At 38.3% G+C, this 18,006-nt stretch overlaps 1 protein-coding gene across 4 annotated transcripts in view; it reads right to left on the reverse strand.

Moving 5' to 3' along the window:
• The window catches only part of LOC132117969 (extracellular sulfatase Sulf-2-like), a 164,053-nt gene that overhangs the window by 42,837 nt on the left and 103,210 nt on the right, over positions 1 to 18,006 (reverse strand). The gene's annotated exons all lie outside the window — the stretch shown is intronic.

Below are 18,006 nucleotides of genomic sequence, written 5' to 3' on the forward strand. Positions count from 1 at the left end.
GATGAATTACTGCAAGAGCCGCTGTTTTATTTGAAGCAAAACGGTGCTTGTATTTACATACCAATGATTTGTGCGTGCAAACTGCATGCAAATTGATGCAGTTGGGGTTTGCCCCAATATATATATATATATATATATATATATATATATATATATATATATATATATATATATATATATATACATATATATATACATAAATGTATAAAAACATAAAATGTTAAATATAAAAAAATATATTTATTTATAAGAAATTGTAGCATATTTATATATTTATAAAAATTTCTTGACTAAAGGGGTTTAAGGGGCTTATCATTTAGTAAATGGTTACATTTCTTTGTTAACATTTTTTTTTCATTCTCTAGTTTATTTTAAATAATAATAATAGTAATAATTTAAACAATATTATTATTTATATTACTCTAATAGCCTATTTGAGTATTTATAATTTAGCACAGTTAATATACAGGTAATTATATGAATATATGTAATTTATCCACTATATGCACCATTTCTTTTTAACCATTTTGTAGTAATGTTATTTTCCTTCAATTGCTCATTTTAAATTGGTTTGTGGTTTGAAAATGAATTTTTACAAGTACAAATACTCAATGTGGTCTCTAAATGAATATGAGCTCATAAAACAATGATCAAAATGTTGCTTATAACAAGTTTTAGATGAGCTATAGTACCTCGTCACAATGCTGAGCATGTCAAAATCCCAAAAGAACTTCCTATCTTTCACTACCAATTGACTACTTGCTAAATGCTGTCTTTCTTAAACAGGAGATAAATGTGTGTTGTAAAGTGGTTTGAGTAAAAAACAACCACAAGAGAACTGAAGAGGTTTTGTTTGTAAAGACCCTGATGGACTATGGCCGTCTGGGGCAGAGAAGTATTGATTCAACATACACACACGCACACACACACACACACACACACACACACACGCACACACACACCAGAATACATCCTCACATACAGAGAAATGACGACAGACCAGACGCACTTCAGACATCTGTCTATGACCGCGAAGACAGCTGGAATTTTCAACTTAACCCTTCGCTATTCACAACTAATCCCACAACTATTCTGCCATGAATTTCCCGAAAAATGCTCTACAGTTCCCACTGTGAGCAGCTCAACAGACCGTGTCTTTGTTATTGTCAGAGAGACACAGAGAGAGAGCGAGAGAAAAGAACTGTCAAATTGTCTGGCCTTTCTTTTTAATTAACTTTGTCCATTTGCTCTTCTTATCGGAGTACATTAAAAAAAGGCCACCCAGACAGACACAGAGAGAGAGAGACAATGTGTGCGTGTGTATGATTAAACATAAAACGTACTTGAATAACAGGCTGCTTATTAATAAATGAAACAAGAAGACAACACTCTAAGCCCATTTTCACACACTGCAGCAGATTCACATCTAGAAGCTAGTTAACTATTAAACCAAAAGAGTAAATCCAACACATTTCTTTTTTATTACTATTTATTTTATTTATTAAATTGTTATTGATTGTTATTTAATATTTAATATTGGTGCTCATTGCCTGATTTTTACATTTAGGTTAGTTTCACAATTTGTGACACTGGACCTCAAAACCAGTCATAAGGGCAAATTTCTCGAAATTGAGATATATACATAATCTGAAAGCTGAATGGATAAGCTTTCCATTGATGTATGGTTTGTTAGGATCGGACAATATTTGGCCGAGATACAACTGTTTGAAAATCTGGAATCTGAGGATGCAAAAAAAAAAAAAAACTAAATATGGAAAAAATGTCCTTTAAATTTGTCCTAATGAAGTTCTTAGCAATGCATATTACTAATCAAAAATTAAATTGTCATATATTTATGGTAGACAATTTACAAAATATCATCATGGAACATGATCTTTACTTAATATCCTAATGATTTTTGCCATAAAAGAAAAATCGATAATTTTGACCCACACAATGTTTTTTGGCTATTGCTAAAAATACACCCCAGTGACATAAGACTGGTTTTGTGCTCCAGGGTCACACGAACACACACACACACACACACACACACACACACACATATATATATATATATATATATATATATATATATGTATACACACACTTTTTTTCTGATTTAATTTTTCTGGATTCCATTTTTTTCTGGTAGACTTTAGTGTTTTATTTCTGTCTTTGTTGAGACCAAATAGATTTGAAATTTAATATGAGCTATAACATAAAATAATTATCAGTTCCCTGTCAAGGGAACTTCGAACTGCGTCCTCTAGGGGTCGCTTTGGGGAACACCTTGTCATGACCCGTGTCTGAAGCATACTTTGAAAAACGCCAACGTGTTGGCCGGCAACAGCCTCTGACGTCACTACCGGCGCGACTATAAATACGCGGCAGTAGGACCCGTCACTTATCTTCTTCATCTTCATTGACTGTTTTGTTTGAAGCGTGCATCTGAGAAATTGGCCAAAACGGTAAGAGCGATCCATCATTGTTATCATGGCATCCACTAGCAAGGCTTTTAAACAGTGTGTGCATCCGTGTCAGCGTTATCTGACACCTGATTACACACACAGTCTTTGCGTCTCTTGTTTGGGCGAAGAGCACGCGCGCGATGTCCTTGAGGGGGGGCAATCTGCGTGCACTTCGAGCATTTTTCTGTGAAAAAGCTCCGCTCTTGTTTGTCTCACTTTTCGAGGAAATGGCGTTATTTGTCTGACCATAGCCCTCCAGCCCAGGTGAGCCTTCCAGTCTTGCCTGACTTACATGCAGAAGTCGAAAAGGAATGGAAGAGGCCGTTTTCCTCTCACATCCATCGGTTTCAGCATACGAGTTATGCTAATACCGAGGGCATGCACGAAAACGGCTATGAGAGGATGCCCCCTGTAGAAGAGACGCTGGCTAGCTATCTCTCTGTGGGGGAAACATCCTCTCTTAAATCTCCCTCTTTGCCATCTAAGCCCCTCCAGGATACATCCCGCTTAAATGGCAGGTCATACGCAGCAGCAGGTCAGGCTGTGGCTTCGTTGCACAAAATGGCAGTGCTTCAGGCTTACCAGGCTGACCTGCTGAAGGACCTGGATACAGGCGAGGGCCTTTCAGCTGACCAGGTAGCCGAGCTGCGCCGCACCACAGACCTCTCTCTCCGTGCTACCAAACAGGCCGCCTCCACCATGGGCAGGTCTATGGCGGCCATGGTGGTAACGGAGAGACATCTGTGGGTGAACCTGGCAGACATCGGGAGGGAAGAAAGGGGGTTTCTTCTCAATGCTCCGGTCTTGCCTTCTGAGCCTTTTGGTACCTCTGTCGAGATGGTGGTCAAAAAGTTCAGGGAGGCAAGGGCTTGCTTAGCTGCCTTTAAATCCTTCATTCCATGAAGGTCCAGGTCTGAGCCCGAACAACAAAGGGGTAGTTACTCACTTCCTTTGGATGTTTTTAACTTCTGCTTTTATCCTCCCCTGCCTAATTCCCCTGTAACCACCAGCTCTCCACCTGATCAAGGTTAGGTGGAAAATTTCTCTCATAACAGTCTCCTATGCAGGACCTATGATGTTTTTGGTTGGTCCTATATTCATAGTAACCAACTTACTGATGGTCTTGACCAAAAGGGGGCGCCCCGTGAGCGGGACTCCAGTACAGGAGGGTGGGTGAGTATGTAACCCTTTCTTTATCTGCTTATGGGTGTTATATTGCTGGTGGTTATATGTCTACTAACAAACTCAGTGAGTTTCCTTTACAGTGCTCAGTTACGGCCTTGTGTTCTGGTATTAGGTGGCCAAGATCACAGGCTTTCGGCAGGAGCCTGGCTGATCATCAGAACTGGCACAGCTCTGCAGGGAATTTCATGGATGTCCGACCAGGTCACCCTGAGGGGCCTCCTGGCCACTTGGCGCATTTGGCGGGATGTCCGGCCAGGTCACCCTGAGGGGCCTCCTGGCCACTTAGCGACATCCAATGGGAAGGTGGAGGTGGAAGTTACGGAAGTCTTTCTGTATGTACTGCCGGTGATGCTTCCCTCGCTTGAGGTTTGGAAAATTGGAGCTGGCCTCTCCCGTGCGATCCAGCGCCTCTGCGATGCTTAGGAACCTTTCAGTACACACACTAAGCCTGTGTACTTTCTCAAAACCACATGGTGGTCAGTGTGCACGTGAACACTTTGCGCACTGTCTGAAATCCACGTAAGTGGTAAGTGTGCACGCAAGACTCTGTGCACTTTCTGAAATCCACGTAAGTGGTAAGTGTGCACACAAGACTCTGCGCATTTTCTGAAATCCTGTACGGTAGGGGTTACGCGCTCCGCTTCGTTCCCTTTCTTAAGATGATTAGCCCTGGGTTCCTTGGGCTTCATTCAGCCAGTGTGTATTTGTTATACACCTTAAACATTGCTTCCCGCAACATGAGGGGCTGTTTGGGCAAATCTCGTGGTAGTTTAGCAGCACTCCCTTTATTCCAAAAATAAAAAATAAAGGGGTCGCCTATGAGCGTGCTTTTCTGAGCTCGGAGTCCTCCTCTCATATGAGACTGAATGCTCAGTTTTTTCACCAGAGTGCTCCAGCACAACATACTGCTTTTGAGATGCACGGTGAGAGCAGACATCCTGTTGAGGCAGGGGCTGAGGCTCAGGGAATGGCGCCTTCGCACCAAGGTGATGAAGCAGAGTTGGAGAGGTTGGCCAGACTTGGGTGGATCTGTGTGTGACTCGAAGGGCATCGCACTACCCCCTCTGGCTTCCTCTGACTCATCCAGCTCCACTGGGGCTGGACGCCATGGTACAGGCGTGGCCGAGGCTTCATCTGTACATTTCTTGCTCCAATTGCTCTGCTCCCGGGCCATTCCATCTATGAGCTGCTCTATCAGAGTGCCACAAGAGCCCCTCCTTAGAACAGTATTTGTAAATCCATGCTATGGTAAGTGTGCACATGAAGTCTTTGGACACTTTCTGAAATCCACACTGTGGTAAGTTTGCACGCTAGTACTCTGCGTTCTTTCTAAAATCCTATATGGTGAGGCCTTCGCACGGTTGCTTCGTGCCCTTTCTTTAGTCGGTTTAAGCCCCGTTCATCTTGGGCGCCACTCCACCCATGTATCCTCTGATACTAGAACAGGGTGTTGCTACTAGAGAACTGTTGAGACAGCTCTTTCGGCAAGTTTTTGCGAAAGCTAGCAGTAGCCCCTGGGTGACAGGCAAGACTTGGTAAAGAACATGCAAGGTTCTTAGCCGTATCCCTTTAAAGGAATCTTTCATGATTCCAAGCCTTCAGCTCTACCCCGGGCCGGGGCCCTACAGGTAAGTTGGGTATGTAGCTTAGGTCTTTGGCCATAAGGGATAATGTCATGGACAGCCGTCTAACCGTCCAAAGGGGCGACTCCCAGTGAAATGGTAGAGTTGGTACTTAGTGTTTGCCATGGTTCTGGCCTGCACTCCCCTCAGCATGGCGGCGTGGGTATACTGTTCCCCAAAGCGACCCCTTGAGGATGCAGTTCGAAGTTCCCTTGACAGGGAACGTCTCAGGTTACGAATGTAACCATGGTTCCCTGAGAGGGAACGAGACACTGCGTCCTCTAGCTCCCTGCCATGCTTCGGACGCAAGCTTCACAAAGAAGATAAGTGACGGGTCCTAATGGCGCCGGTAGTGACGTCAGAGGCTGTCGCCGGCCAACATGTTGGCGTTTTTCAAAGTATGCTTCAGACACGGGTCACGACGAGGTGTTCCCCAAAGCGACCGCTAGAGGACGCAGTGTCTCGTTCCCTCTCAGGGAACCATGGTTACATTCGTAACCTGAGATGTTTTTCTGTACACAGATATTTAATATCTGCATATCTTAAAAGAAAACAAAAGAAGAGAACAATGAATGAAAAAAGCCTAACAGAAACTAATAAACAGGGCTATTATTGTTAACTAAATCTAAAACCAAAAGTAAAACCATAAAGCATTTTATGTTAAAATAAATTTAAAATAAATATATATAAACACAAAAAATTATGAAGACTTTAACAATAAAACAACAACAACAACAAAATCATACAAATGAAAACATTTGATAACTATTTGAATTTTTTTTTTAAAACTACAATAATATCTCAGTGATACTAAAATAAATAAAAATATTCCAAATTTCTTATTTAGAATATGTTGATAGTAATACAATCTTCAAAGGGATTTCCCACATACCACAGCACATGATAAATACTACAACTATCACTACTTCTACTACTACTACTACTAATAAAAAAAACATAAAAAACATGAAGCTTTAAATCTTATTGTTAAATATTTTAATTAAAGTGTAAAGCAGAAATAAATAATGAACAAAATGAACAGCCTGAAATCACAAATCTGCATTCACAGACTGACACTAATTAACTCAACAAAACACCTGCTGCACACATCATATCAGAACATCAGCACAGGCTCAATGTCTCGGCATTCGCTGAGTCGAGACTTCAGATTTGAGAGCTATTTCAGGTCTGGGTTTTATTGCCGTGACGAACATGTGGATGACTTGTATTAAATAAGGGCATTAATGAAGAGTCCTTGATGATAACAGCAATTAATCCTTCTCTATTAGTGTCTGCTAGCCTCTAATTACACCTGCTAATTATAATTCATCTCTCTCTTTCTCTCTGCACTGCTCTGGTGTGTCTCTGCCTCCCACACCACTTCAAAAATATGACAAAAATCTCCTTAAACTCATTTTAGAATTGCACTGCATTTGAATTTAGTTTCGCCACAATGTAGCTGTATTTGTGTTGTCAAGGGAAAGGTTTGTCATTAAAATGAATTGTATTTACAATTGCACTAAATGATGTGAATTATGAGGCAGGGAGCGTTGAAACAGGGTGTCAAACTGTTTAATGGAGAGATTCAGTGTGGGTTAAGTGGTTTGTGTGAACTACTGTAGTACACAACAGTGTTCTGTTTTTGCTGTGAGTCAATGTAAGGTAAGGTAATTACAATCCACTGGATACACTTTAATGAAGATTTATGAATACACTTTGATGAAAAAAATTGCATTGAAATATATCAACACACTACCTTTTCAAAGTTTGGGGACAGTTTATTTATTTATTTATTTTTACAAAATTCATACTTTTATTCAGCAAGGACACATTCAATTGATAAAAAAATTCTGTAAATATTTATAAAGCCTTAATTATTAGACTTAATAATCATCATTATTAAAAAAGAAAATATATATATTTGAAAGAAATGCTTTTCTTTTGAACTTCCTATTCTAAAAGAAAAAAAAGGTGAAAAATAGGTTTTACAGTTTTACCAAAATATGAAGTGGCTCAACTGTTTTCAATATTGATAATAATCAGAAATGTTTCTTGAGCAGCAGATCAGTATATTATACTGATTTCCGAAGGAACATGTGACACTGAAGACTGGCGTAATGATGCTGAAAATACAGCTTTGATAAATAAATAAATTACATTTTTAATTAAAATATATTCCAATAGAAAGGAGTTATATAAAAAATAAAAGTAGTTAGAAATGCCAATATAATTATATTATATATATATATATATATATATATATATATATATATATATATATATATATATATAATTATTTAACTCTTATCTATTAATATTAATACATTTCATTGTGTAATATATAAGATACAACAAGATTCAACACAATAAAACAACAGTATGAATTTAAATGTCAGTATTTGAAACATTTGGAGACCTCCAGCTTGTTAACAGTGAATTTATGAGAATGTTTGTTCTGTAATTAATATGACACACATCTTGCTTGTTTAAAAGCCCCATGTGTTTTTCCTCGTGTATCTGAGTGATTTACAACTCTATTACAATAAACAGTCTGAGGATTTTAAGATTTGGCTGAAGAAGTGTGTGTGTGTGTGTGTGTGTGTGTGTGCACGTGCTGGCTTGATTGACAGGCTTAACGACTGCATACAGAAAGTAATTAATTTAGTTTTGGGGAGGCCGTACAGACATTAAGAACAGTAGGAACTAGTCAGTAATGGGCTTTAATTACTGATGCGGTGCAGAGAAACCACACATGCATAACTTGTAACCCTTGTGCAAGATGTTGCTCTGCAAGCAAAATGAATACCACAAAATAAATTCTTTAAGACAATGACAGAAAGAAGAAGAAGAAAGAACATGTTAATCACTCATGCAATGAAATGCTAAAGCCCTTTGGAAAACAATGCATGCTCAAGAACTCCCGCCAACGTATTTGCAACTTACCACTGCTCCATTTGCCTGTATGTGTGTGTGTGTGTGTGTGCGTTTGACATGCTCTCATTGACTATGAACTCTGGAGCTGTGCCAAGGCTGCTAATTAATTTGCACATTAACCAAATGTGTGTAATTGCTTGAGTGTGTGTGTGTGTGCATGACTACACCGAAAGAATAAACGACTTGCCTTATCCACTTTGGCTTGCTGCAAAATAAAATGCACCATACCAAGAGTTCTCTCCAAAGTAAAGTGTGTAAACGTTTCTAGTGTGATTTCTGTTTAACACACATCATGCTCAATTATACGTTATTCAGTGTTTCTAATCATTCCCAGATCTCACTGGGCACCGTGCAAAAAGATGAAAGTGACTTAAATGAAGTGTGACCTTTTCCCCTCAGTTTTCAATGGTTCTTTTTGCTGCTGCTTTGCTAATTAGTTATTTAGCTGACACTTTCTAATCCAAAACCATTTATGGTACACTAAATAAAACCACAGTCCCTTTGGAGCAGCCTGAGGTCAGGTGCCATGCTAGAAGACACACCGATGACAGTTCAAGGACCAATCAAACCTGCAAACCACTGCGAACTATTGAACCCTTAATACAAAAAAGTAATATTAATTCCAAATATGCAAACACATTCAAGATCCAAAACAATTTCACTAAACCTGGTGACGATTAGTGAACCAGAGATACCAACATTAGATTATAATAACGATAAGAAATAAGAACTAATTTAATAAGAAGAAAAGAATTGACACCTAAATCATCACACATTCAAGTTACAAACATCAGTGCCTGCTCTTACATTAAAAGTAAGTAGTATACATGTACTTCTAAAAATCAAACAGAAAGGTGATGCTGGCTTACAGTCTTTTAGGACAGGTATCTGCTGTTTACCTAAAATAATAGTGTTGCAGATAGCCTGAGGCGTGTAGTTAACAGAAAGTGGCCCCTGGCGATCAATGCAGCGTGACTGAGCTCACTCGCGGGCTGAACCGGACCATTACACTCATCAGGAATGCAGGGAGGAACCTGGATGGGACACTTTTTGGAAGGCTGTTCTAAAAAAATCTACTGTACTTGATATGAAAGAGTCTTCTCCTATATCTTGCAAATGATGTGATCTAATCAAAAACACCTGAGGCACATCATCATCTGGCAAACTCATTGCCAAATTAACTGAATAAATATGAAAATATGAAATGAAAAGTGCCTGTGGAAGAAGTAAGCAAGAGAATGTACAAAATCCATCATGTGATTCAGACAACTTCTTTCAAGAATAAAATACATATCTCATTCAGCGACATTTGTTTGAGCGTTTGGTGTTTTATATGCATTTTGTGACATGCTGGGTACTTTTTATTTTTTATTTTACTTTAAGGTCCACTTCTCGCTATTAACCATTAACTATGACTTTTTCCTCAATAAACTCGTATTTTGCTGTTCATTAATAGTTAGTAAGGTGGTTGTTAAGTTTAACGCTTTTCATGCACAAAATCAAGTTTAGAATTTTGCGAATGAAATATAGTCCTAACTACAAATTACAAATGCGACAGTTCTTAATCTTTCTGTGTACGAAAGCAACTCTCAGGTCATAGGTCAGGGAATGTGTGATCTGATAAAATGGATAAAATACATGCAATGCAAATCACTTTTGATAAAAGTGACTGCTAAATGCTTAAATGTCAAATTTTGTCATGAAATACAGCATTTGTGTCACATACTTCAAATTTGTCAGGTTTCACTCTGCACCCCATGCACTATAAAAATAAATATATTTTTTATTCGCATCTATATATAGTTGCATGAAAAAACTAAAATATCCATTGCTCAGAAGGTTCTTTACAGTGTGCAAACATTCTTTGGATTATTAAAGGTGTTGTATGTAGGATTGACACAGAGTGGTTTAACTAGGTATTGCAGTCCAAATTCAAAATATCGGAGAGAGTTTTTTTCACTCGACCCCTCCTCCTCAGATGCACTCGACGATAATTCAATTCAATTCAATTCAAGGGTAAACTGGCAGTGGGCAGGTTTCACAAACCAAAACAGAGAACGGCATTCTGACCCGGAACACATATTTTCAGGAGAATAACTGACTGTAGCATTGTTTTTCAGATAAACAAGTATGTTAACGTAGCATGTTTCTTAAATATCTGCAAACATATTATGGTATTTTTATGCTTCAGTAGAGTCAAAAACTTACATACAGCACTTTTAAAATTGGTTCTTTTAAGAACTGTTCACTGAAGGGTTCTCTGGGAAACAAAAAATGGTTCTTTAACGGCATTGCTTCCAAAACCCCATTTCAGAAGCTTTATTTTAGTGCTTACTCTGTCCACATTCTGCGCTCTGATTGGTAGTTCCCATGCTGCATTGCTGAAGATGCACATCAGTTTGAATCCAGCTCAATTTTAGCATCAGCTCCAGTCTCCGTCGTTCATGTCAACTCTCACTGAAAATGAATGGATTCCGGTCACTTTGTCATTGAAAATTGCTGTCAGATTGCATGAATGCTCCTTTAGTTTGTCCCTTACCCTGGGTGAGACTGACAGAGTCAATGAATCAATAAGCCGAAATAATTAAAATGCTGGGAAAGTGCTCATTCTACATTGAAGAGGGTCATTTTATAGCCCAATTTGCAAAGTTTACAGAGAGCGGCCTTACACAGGCAGGTCCGGCGCTGTAGCTTTATTAGAGATATTAAGATTCAGCTCACTATTAGCCGCCAGTGGTGAATTTTAGTGTGCCTGCAAGGCTACCGAACCAATTTACCTCTTTTCCCTTAAGCATCAGCTTATCTTTAAGCAGAGCAGTTGAGTAGCACAGTTCACCTCCTTTTACCTCTGAAAAGTTGAGGCTAAAACAAACGCTGATCGATTCCACCAGTGTGTCAAAGTTTACTTCTGCGCTCAGGTTAAGGATGGAGAAGCTCTTGCGGTTATAAAGCGCAGTAATAAAAAGCTTGTGGTAACCCTGGTGGGGGCCAAATCTCGACCCGACTCCCACAAACTCCTGAGCTAACATTTGTCTTTGGCTTTCCATTGGATAAACTGTACTTTCATGTTCTTTTTTCACAATGCCTCCTCAGTTGTTGCTAGAACCTGCCTCATTTCATCTCGAAGAATATTAATAAGGAAAGGTAGGGGAAAAAACTTTCCTTCGGGTTTCTGCAGGAAAGGAGGAGACCAGGACGCCTACAGAATATACATTAGATACTCTAATTTGACCCTTGTATTCAGTGTGAAAAAGACTATTATGAGGCAGGAAAGCGTGGAAGAAGACATCTAGTGTGTGAGTATGTGTGTATGTGTGTGATATACTTCAACTTAAGTCCCACATGGGACGGAAAAGCACTTGTATTTTGTGTTTGAATGAATATGACAGTGATGTACATGCTCTTTTTGCGATGCCCATACAGATATTCCTACATATGCCTTTGCTTGTCTCGTCATGCAAAGCGAGCCTGAAGCCTTCTGGGTATTTCAGACCGCTGAGACGCCACACTGTGCAGCTCTGCTTCCATTCCTTCCTGAGCTCCATTCAGTTTAGCAATACAAAACCCTTTCAGATTCTATGGCATTTAAAACTGTAAAAAAATGCAGCAAATCAGCATACTGGAATGATTTCTGGAAGGACTATCACACTCAAGACTAGAGTAATGATGCTGAAAATTCAGCTTTGATCACAGAAATAAATTACATTTTAAAATATATTTAAATAGAAAACACTTATGTAAAACTGTAATAATATTTCACAATATTACTGTATTTTTTTATCAAAGAAATACATCATTGGTGAGGTTTCAAAAACATTTTACAAAACGTTACCAGCTCCAAACTTTGAAACATTACAGTAGTATTTAGTTCATCCAAAAATGTATATTGTCAGTGATTTTTAATATTTTAATTCGTTCAGTGTAGTTTCAAACTTGTATGATTTTATGGTACACAGAGAAGAAACTTAGTAGAATGCTCATGCTGTTCTATGCATACAATGAAAATGAATGAGGACTGTAGCTGTGAACCCCCCAAAATTACACTATTACTGAACATTCTCTATTGGTTTAATTAAATATACCACATCGCTGGTTTAACCTAGATTTTTCCCCTTTGTTTATTCCTTGAAAACTCACAAACTGATCAGCATGTGGCATTTTTGATTCCTTCACATAGTCTTCTGATGAGTGGCCAGCATGGAATGTGCAATTATTTTGTAGTTTAAAGGAACAATCGGCAGAACTGCAGTACGTGGTTGTAATTTCAACTTGTGTTACATGCAGTAGAGAATAGTACTATATTATTAAAAGCAAGCCAAAGGTGCGCAGAACTGAACAGGCGTTCTGATTCTGTGTGTGCAGAGTCTGTGTGGGTCTGGTGATCAGGGAAACATAGAAGAAATAAACACAAAACATAAACCCTGACATCTTTGCTTACCCCCTGAAGTGAAACACACTCATTATCATGCGCACACTAACAGTTCAGACGGACTTCTGCTACTTCCAGAAGCATTGCTATGGCAACATCGCACGTCTGCTCGTACAACTACACAGGTCTCTCTCTCTGTGATGGACTTTCAGAGGAGGCTAATGCCAGCCTCACAGCAGGATGAATGCGGTGGATCCCAGAATCCTCTTTCTCATTTGTATGTCACAGTACTTTGGTTACAGGTCTATGTTAACAGCATGTCAAAGTGCTCTCTCACCCAGCTTTACCTCATCCGTCTCTCTATTATTACATCTTGACCCACACATCCATCCATCCCTCGCTCGCCCTGTACCCGCTCTTCTCCATCACCCTGACTGCTCTACCTTTTTTCACCATCTATAGCAAAATAGCCCTGATCTACTGCTGCCCTAGAGGAAGAAACCAAGAAAACAGTCCACCATCCACTATCCCGTCCAACCGAATCCATCCATTGCCTCCCATATCAAAGAGTTCATTTTAAAATACCATTATTTATTTATAACAATTATAGATAACACTTTAGTATAGGGACCAATTCTCACTATTGTCACGTTTCCTTATTTGGTCATCTTCCTTTTCTTGTTTTAGTTAATTGATTGATCCTCACCTCCTGTCTCCTGTTCCCTCATTACCTTCTGTGTGTATTAATACCCGTTCTGTTCAGTTCCTCCTCGTCCGTGATTGTCGATGTTCATCGTTGTTGATATATGTGACTTGTATGTAGCTAAGCTGTATGTGAAATTGTAGTATATTGTCTGTATTCTTCGTTATCGTCAGTAAACTCCTCATTTATTCCTTATCCTCCTCTTGCACTTTGTTTTACGTTTAGCACTACCTCACCTGTAACAACTATTAACTAGCTGCTTATTAGCATGCCTATTATTAACATATTGGCTGTTTACTAGTACTTATTATTAGTATTAGTATTAGTATTTTGATACAAAAGTCGTAGTTAATGGATTGTTAATAGCGAGAATTGGACCTTAAAATAAAGTGACCGAATTATTACCAGTAATGACCAGCTGCTGGACATTTTTTTGGGAGGACTGTGTCATGGAAAATCCCAGTATGATTTAATGCTAAAAAGGGAAAGTTAGAGAAGAGGTAAAAAAAAAAAAAAAAAAATTATAATAATATTAATAAATAAGGAAAAGACTAGAATTTGAGAAGCTTGAAACATATTAAAAATAAAATAAATAACCAAATAAATGAATAGTTAACAAAAGGGGAAAATGTTAATTCTAGCATTTGAGAGGCTTGAAACAAACAAACAAACAAATACATAAATCAAAGGAAAAATATTAAGACTAAAATGTATGTATGGGTCGTATTTCTGTATATCTATAGTAGTTGTAACATAATGTGCATAAAACATAAAATAACATGTGCCTTTGTGAGAGAACTATGAAAGAATAATGTAAAATGTTTTATATATTGTTGATGTTGTCCAATAAAACATCTGTATTTGCTTCTAGTGCTGAATAACAGTAGTTATTGCTATAACAGGGTAATTCATAGGAAATATTGGCCCTGTTTGAAATGCAGATCATTAGGAACAGGAAGGTTTCCCCCAAGCTTTTAAGATCCATTCTCTTAGGATAATATGAAACCACATAATAATCTGGAGATGTGTGTTTGTGTCTTCCAGACACATGCACCCACTCACAGCTCTCATATTCTGTTTTTCACATGTGCGGCCCACTCTTTCCAATTATCTGACCATGTGAGCATGAGTTATAGCTGTGCGCTTTCTTTTGCGAGGTGTTACGACATCTGCGCGGGAACAAGGAAAGAGGAAAAGAGAGAAAGCATCGCTCTTTTGAATATATAAAGATCAAGGGAAGATCAAAGGAGAGGACGCAGTAAGTCAGCTTACGGACGCTACGGTTAATAGATGAAAGCATGACTGGCTCTCATACATGCTGTCTGTTTTCATTCATCCGGCCCATCCTCTCATCTCCTCTCAAGCTCAAGCACTCTGCTCAGGCTTTGGCTCACTGAGACTCTCACCCTAAAAATCAGCGATCCAACTGAAAATCTTCCTATAATCCTGAAATCAAAAAATGATTTTCTGAAAATCTGTGAGTTGCATTGCATGTGTAAAGGTGGCTTTCATTATGACAGCGTGTTAATGTGTTCGGAGTATTTCACAGTATTATGCCATGCAGTTGCTAGGGTGTTCTGGGTGGTTGCCAGGGTGTTGCTAAAACACCTACTTTCCTGCATTGAGTTTCAGTATATAAAAAATACATATTTATAAGTATACATAAGTATATTCTTAAAGTATCTGTACTTTATCTGAGTATCTAGTTTCTTGAGCTGGAGTGTGCATGAAACTGCTGGCATGAAAAATAAGTTACAAATTACAGAATTGTAGAATTTATTACTGTAATTAAAAATCCTGTTTAGGTTGCGTACTGTCAGCCCACTGAATGTAAACATCTCAATGGGGAAGATTTTAGGTAAAAACCAAACATAACATTAAAATAACGCAAATGAATGCATCTTCCCTGCTGCTGCAGCAGTTTCAAATGAGTTTCAAACTATGTTTCTTAAAATTATATTCATTTTGCCCTATATGATGTGATTTTACAGTATTTACAGTATTTTTACAGTATCTTCTCATTTTTAAATACTCTATACTGGCCCCTATGATTTCCATGATGCAGAAAATATAGTCGGAATCAGGCATAAAACAACAGAATTTGCAAAACTTTGGATGAAAATATTAAAAGTAGGTCAGTACACTTAAAAATGCAATATGGACTAATGTCTAAGAATATTAATCCTGCTTGTTCTGCGTGTCTCTGTGTGAATGAATGGCACAGACGTGTGGTTTTGTTTTACTACACACATACTAAAGGACGTGATGCTTGGGGTGTTTTCAGCCTCTGCTGCCTCAGTACAAGAGTACATAATCTAGAGCTGCTCTGAGAGTCACTTCATGAGCATTTTACCATTTCTTTTGAGAAAATCTATCATCATATCATATACAAACAGAAACTTAAAAGTTTTCACATAAAAAACTGTGTGAGACTCTGGGTTTGGTGTGTGTTTTGTAGCCCATGTGTTTCCATGCCCTTATTTGGTTTCCCTGTTCTGTTATGTTTAATTGGTTCCAGCTTTGTTTAATTAATTATCCTATTTTGCCCTTGTATTTAAACCCTGTGTTTCCCTGAGTCTATGCCAGCTGTCAAACGTCATTCTGTGTTCCTGATGTGTCGAGTCCTGTGATCCCCAGCCTTTGTTAATGAAACCCTTTTGATTTATCTACTTCTCGTCTCCTCGCTCCTTCGTTCATGTGTAAATCGTGATGCGCTGACAGAAATATATTACTTAATGTAAAGATAGTACTACTACTAATAATAATAACCTTTTTTAAATATAAAATCAGTCAATTACAAAAATATAAAACGGATTTCATAGAGCCTTAGCATATAATTTTTGTTACACTTTTAATAAATTGCTGTTAAATTGTGTAAGTTTCATGATTTCAATTAATTAGATATGCTTTTTGATTAATAAAATGTAATTTAACCATTTAAATATAGTCTAGGAAAAAAGGGAAATGAATGGAATCCAGAAAAATTTAAATGGGACAAACGGAATTTAGGAAAAAATAAAACAGATTTCATAGGGCTCTAAGTCTGTTATTTATTTATTTATTTGTTTGCACACATAAAGTATGAGTAAGGGAAATCGATATTTTAATATATTTAATGTTTTGAAAGTGTATGACAACCCAGCCCGAACCTTTGGCAATTATATATAATATTTTACGAGGTGGCTAATTTGAACAAAATCTCACTTGTAGAAATTCATAAAATTTTTGACAAATTGTATGGATTTTACAAGTTACACGATTCGGATAAATTTGTTTGAATTACCTACATCTAATCCTGCCCCTAAACCTACCCGTCACTGGGGTCTAGACAAATCATTCAAAATCATACGAATTCATACAGATTAGCCACCGTGCAAAATAAGTAAGAATTAGTTGGAACTTGTTAGACAAGCCCTTTTCCCCCAGATATTTTGAGCAGTAGAGCTGATGAGTTGAATCAGGTGTGTTTGAATAGGGAGACATCTGAAATGTGCAGTGTTGGGGGTTCTCCAGGACCAGGATTGGGAACCACTGGGTCAAAATGAGAGATACTTAGCATGAAGTTTGGTTTGGCGGTATGGTTCAGTTCTGGGCCAAAACTCCCTGCCCATCCAGGCAGCCTGTCATGAATGAGCAGGGAGAGCAGCCATAATAACTCCCCAGGGTAAACAGAACGGAACAAGGCAGACATCATTAATGTACTTAAAGATATTTAGGTGTAACACTTTATTCAAGATAAATGTGTCTGATTAACAAGGAATATAACAGAAAGCCAAGTCCTGACAGTGGCGAAAGGAGAAGCTTATAGGTAGATGAGATCCGCTGAGAATGAGCTAATACAACCTTGACTCACATGACCTGCCAGAACTAACGCTACTTTATACTTTTACTGGAGTAATATTTATTAGGTTATCTGTACTTGTACTCAAGTACTTGATTTGTGAACTTTGTCCAAAACTGAAAAAGCACTACGGTAATACCATGTGCAATAGCACAGCACTCTCTGCCACAGTAATGCCAGCCAGACAGTCTTGTTTTTGTTGTAATCTACTTTATGGTGCAGCTAGTCAAGTTCATTTAGTGTGAAACTGTGCAGCCCAATGAGGAACAGCATCTTTGAGGCAGCATGATAGCTTGTACATTACCAGTGATTCAATTGTGAGCATGTTGAGAGCCGCAAACAGTATATATATTTTTTTAAATTACTGCAATCTGTTGAAAGCAACTCATAACAATATACTGTAGATTGTGCTCATGGTGGCAGCTAAATACGAGCACCTACATCTGTCAGCAGTTTACTGGGAAACCGCTCACACTGATGAAGCAAAAACATAAACGAGAACAATTTAATAACTGAAAAATATGGGCCTCGTGAAATACTGAGGCAGGCTGGATGAAGTTAAACACATCTGTGAAATCTGGCACTGTAAAAGCAGTGAGACGCGTTTGGCAGATGAGGCGCACATATGGGCTGAACTGAGCCAGACACATCCGTGTGGTTCAGACTTGGGTTTGGGTTGAACAGGGTAATGGAGTGTTTTAGTGGGACAGATGTGGAGACGGGAATATCTGCAGCGGCCAAAGAGAGGGTGGCGGTTATTTTCAATTTATTTAGTGGCTCTATTAAACACTTATCTCCTTCTTTCCTGAGTATTTGATGTGTGTGAAACACAGAGTGGGATGTGTTAGGGTTCTGTCACACATCATTAATCAGTGTGAGTGTGT

This window comes from Carassius carassius, chromosome 37 (genome assembly GCF_963082965.1).
Source record: "Carassius carassius chromosome 37, fCarCar2.1, whole genome shotgun sequence".
Taxonomy (NCBI): Eukaryota; Metazoa; Chordata; class Actinopteri; order Cypriniformes; family Cyprinidae; genus Carassius; species Carassius carassius.